Source organism: Rhagoletis zephyria, unplaced genomic scaffold, assembly GCF_001687245.7.
Source record: "Rhagoletis zephyria isolate East Lansing unplaced genomic scaffold, Rhagoletis_zephyria_1.1 Rzeph_scaffold_00005, whole genome shotgun sequence".
In the NCBI taxonomy this organism is placed as follows: Eukaryota; Metazoa; Arthropoda; class Insecta; order Diptera; family Tephritidae; genus Rhagoletis; species Rhagoletis zephyria.
In genome coordinates, this window is record NW_016157089.1 from 233,325 (window position 1) to 238,450 (window position 5,126).

A 5,126-nucleotide genomic window follows, 5' to 3' on the forward strand; every position below is an offset into this window, starting at 1 on the left:
AAGTGCTTTTAGCGAAGCTGAAAGATAAAATAAAAGTAAAAAAGTAAAAAAGAAAAAAAGTATGTATACGGAATGTAAACAAACACAGGGTTGCAAGGAAAAAAAGTTGAACGAGCTCAAAGTTGGCTGGCGACCAACTTTGTTGAAAGCCATTAGTTGAAAGGCCGTTCGGACGAACGCAAGTAAAGCCCAAAATACAATAACGCAGTGGCAGTGGCAGTTTTCCGAAATCAACTGTTTTTTATAAAGTGTGGTGTCCAATGAAGCGACTCACAATACAGCAGTGGCAGCTAGCAGTACTTCTCAGTTTAGCCCAAATTCTAAATAAATTGCCACTACCTTCATCGCAGCAAAATTCGCATGTTAAATTTGACATAAATGAAAAGCAGCCAACTTCTGTTTATGTCACTGAAGCCTAAAAGACAACAACAAAAGTGTAAACAAACAAAAGGAAATGTCAAAAAATGCAGTAACTGCCAACGCCGTATTGTGTTTGCCCTTTCGACTATTTTGGGTAAATTTTCGGATGACACGCTTAAGTGCACCACCATGATTCAATAATAGGCGCGTTCGTTTAAAATCTCCAATAAAAAACATCCAACTGCCAAATTCCGGCGAAATGTCATCTGTTCTCCCACAAGAGAAAAATATCCAAAATAGTATGCGAACCGAAAATTTGCAGAAACTTGCAAGTTAGACGAACAGCTGATATAATTTTTGTTTACATTCAAAAGTGTAAAATTTAAAACGTACGAAAAGTCATCACGAAGTTCTATACTGACCCAGTTTATTGATTAAACAAATAACTACTTATTTCTTACAAGTTTAAATAGTCGCATTTTTTAATTTTTAACTTCCAAACCATCAAATTCAATTTTGTGATTTACGTAAATGCCAACCAGCTGTTTTTGATCAGCTGTTTTCCTGTTGGCAAAAATTTTTCCAGCAGAAACCATCAGCTTCCCCTCAAAATGAAATGTCACTTTGCTCTCTCAATTTCCCCTACTTTGCAAGTTTTTTGCGTACGCGAACGCAAAAACTTGTAAGTTTTGGTTAAACATGACCAATTAATAGCTACGCGAACGCAACTAATCCAAGGTTCGATAAACTGACAGTTGTCTCCCTCGCACCGCTCCCTTAGCAGTGGCACCGTGTTGCTTCTTCGCAAATTTACTTGGAAAAAGTGTAGCTTTGCTGTGAAATAGAAGTATAAGCTTTTGTGCAATATGTTTATTTGTATATGCATATGAAGCACATTTAACTGATGAAAACACAAATTGTTTTTAAATTGGATGTTTACTTACCTCTCATAGTAGTTTAATTTTAATTTTGAGTCCTTTTGCAGTTTTTATACATCTAAATAACACATAAATTACATAATTCACGTAGATATATTAATATTTCGATCAATATTTCGTTTAAAATGCCAGATTTCCTGCAATTACAATAGAATTTACAAAAGGAATTTCACTACCTATTGCCTATTTGCGACTTTTCTTACTACCATTTTCGCAATAAGGGATTGCATTCTTGCCCTTTCTCTGTCCTTCGTAAATGCAACCTTTTGTAAGGGAGTGTCAAACCACAGCTGTCAATAATTTTCTAACCTTGTATTATTGAATCATGGTGCACCACTACCTGAATTATTTTGATATTCAATTTTTAAATTAAAATGAGGTCGAAATACATGAAGTGGGCCACTTAATAACCTTCTCTTTCCGATAACCAAGATAGTTACTTACTTGAGTAGACGTCCAGGAAATATCAGAGACCATAACGACTATAGGAAGTAAAATTAAATATTGCTGTATAATTATTACTGAACAATGGAAAGGTTGTTTTCGTCTCCTGAGACGGAAATCGTTGGAAAAAACTTTTTCATCTTCTCCTTAATTAACTGGGACTTTTATTTTTTTCGTCTCACGAAACGATTATTTTACGATGGAAATTATTTCCGTCTTCTAATAATAATTATACAGGATTCTTATACTTTTTTCGTCTCGTGGGACGCTTATTTCGAGGTTGAAATGATTTACGTCTTCTCATAATAATTATTTGGGACTTTTATTTGTTTTCATCCACCTGGACGTATATTTCAAGACGGAAATTATCTACGTCTTTTCTTAATAATTATATGGGACTCTTATTGAAATGAGACTTAATTAACGAGATTAATTGAGTTCGGATATTTAACGCGTTAAGGCCCAATTTCAGATGGTCTACTTAAGTCGAGATTGTTGATTAACTACCACTATTCATTTTCAGGTCATAAGCGCCACGGAGGCAATCAAATAAATACCTCAAGCATTGCGTATGTGTGATTGAGGTTCGCTCGTGTCTTGCCCGCAAACGTTCAAATATACGCGTCAATCACCACTTTGCGTTGTGAATACGCAGCGTGAGGTTGTTAGCATGTTATCTTCTGCTGAGTATTTGTTGTTAACTATGTTATGGGATAATTTTACGTTATATGCTATAAATTAATATTTAGTACATTTTATAAAGCTTGTAAGCATTGATAATGAGCAATCAAAGGTAACACAATTTATTTTTCTTGTCCGCGCACTTGCTCACAGGACGACCAATAGGCAAGTGAGGTTTTCTTAGTAAAGCATAACGCGAGACGGTCATAAAATTCAATTATCAAAATTTTTTGATTTGCATCAAGTATAGCCGACAATGAGTCGGTGTAGTGTACGTGTTGCTGACAAAAGCCGACGACACTAGCACACCTAAAGCGTTGATTAAGATATTTAACCGTCTCCGTGGTGCTATACATTTAATCTGCAATTTCGCAATTCAGATGGCCAACTTAAGTAGAGATTGTTGATTAACTTCTACAATTCATTTTCAGATCATATATTTAATCTGCACTTAAAAGGGCAATATTGGCTATTTAAATATGAGATATGCCAACCTATGTTTGTACCAAACAACCAAGATTGATTGGAAGGTTGTTTTTACCAATCCCACCAAAAAACAATCAGCTGTTCAGCACAAAATGTAAACAAACCATCAAATGCAACAACAATTTCAAGGAACAAGCAGCAGCGCTGCCAATTGTTTGGCATATTCAAGCGGGTTCGTCAGCTGAGCATTTGTTCACATCACAAGCACTACTATTTTACACTTTTCTTTAACTTAAGAAGAGTTATTTCAACATGAAAACACTTTTTAAAGCTTTTTAACGAATCATTTTACCTAAATTGCGTGTTTGATGTGGCTGACAAAAATTTTGTTTAATTTTGATTTTCGTTGTTTTCTTTGCTCTGTTTACTTTTCTTTCGTTTTCCAGCGAAACGAGATGTCGTAGAACCCGCTCAAAAAATCTACTTTTTTCACTCTCTTGCTCTTGTGTGATCTTGTGTCGTTCGTTTATGCCAATATTGGCTATTTAAATATGAGATATGCAACCCTGTGTTTGTACCAAACAACCAGTGTTGACAGGTTTTCGGCATGAGAAAACGTCCCTCTCGGTCTGGAAAAACGTCATTTCCTACCCAAAAACGTATTTTTCAAGTGTATGCACACAGAATTGTTCTTATTAAACTTTTATTGTATATAAAAGTACATATCGTCGTTTAGAGTACAAAACCGCGTATCGTAATTCTGCAATCCCGCGTAATTCACATTCGTTGCCAAAAATTGGATCTGCTCACACAAACTCTTGGCTCAAGCCTTATCCATTTGTCCTGAAATATACTAGCCAGAAAAGCGATTGCTTTATAAAAAGGACTATTTTGAAATATGAGTGTTTTTACTCTCTAGAAAATAATTTATGCGACCTCACATACGCGGTTTAGCATTATCTTGATACGCGGTGACGATATGTACGTAAGGTATATTAAAATGTCGTTTCGACAGAGCACATGTAAAAATTCAATGTAACTTGTTTGAGATCGTTAATATAAAAATCTTTTTATACATAGGTAAATACATTTTTTTTCGGCCGCTGTGGTGTAGTGGTAAGCAGTGCGCGCTTCCACTCCGCGACACCTGGGTTCAAACCCTGGTCAAAGCAACATCGCAAAAAATATAGAAAAAAGGTTTTTTCTTAACAGCGGTCGTCCCTCGGCAGGCAATGGCAAACCTCCGAGTGTATTTCTGCCATGAAAAACAGCTTCTCATAAAAATAGTTCGGAGTCGGCGTAAAACTGTAGGTCCCTCCGCTTTGAGTGACAACATCAAGGCGCACACCACAAATCGGAGGAGAAGCTCGGCCAAACACTAACATATGTGTAAGCGCCAATCTATTAAATACATTTTATTTAAAAATGTTTAAGATAATTTTTAAATTTAAGTACATACATACATATGTAAAATATATATGCATATGTACATATGTACATAAATTCACATACATATACAGCTTAGAAATAATTGTATAAATACGTTTCAAAAAACTCAAGCAAAAGCTTATTAGGCTTAATGTTAAAGCAAGAACATTTATTTAATTTCATGAGATCCTGAGTAATTAAAATTTCTTCTAGCATTTCATTATCAAACGATTTCTTTGATTTGAAATTATTTGGTAAACACATTATTTGTGGTACAAATCTTGAAAGAACCTGAAACGCCAAACTCTGTTCGGCTCGCTCCATGATTCAATAATACAAGGCATGGTACAATAAAAACAGGTAGAAGCCAATTTGACGTCAAACCTACAAAAGTCAAAGTTTTCGGTACAGTCAAAATAAAAATGAGGTGTGTAAGGAAAAATAAGAAATTACATATCACTGGTTGACGTTTTAAGTAAATTTTAAGTTTATTTTTATTTATTTATTTTCTTTAGTTAAAATTTGTTAACTTGTATGTTGTTTTCTGTTTTTGATTTATGAGTTTCAGTATTGTTGGTGGGACTTTTCGGCATAAGGATCATAGGAACAGCACTTGGCATCACACTTGTCTTTCCTGTTCCAGTGAAATCTGCTTCTTTAAAATGTTTAACACACAGCAAGGCATTTTGCGCCTCTGCCCCACAGCTGCTTTCACAACGCCCCTTACGCGAAGGACATTGAGGCACGTTAAAAAAAAATTAGTGGTATCTGTTTTATATAAAAACACATAAAAAACAACGCTTCAGGTGTTGCATTTTTAACACATACACTAAGTATAAACCGCACAAC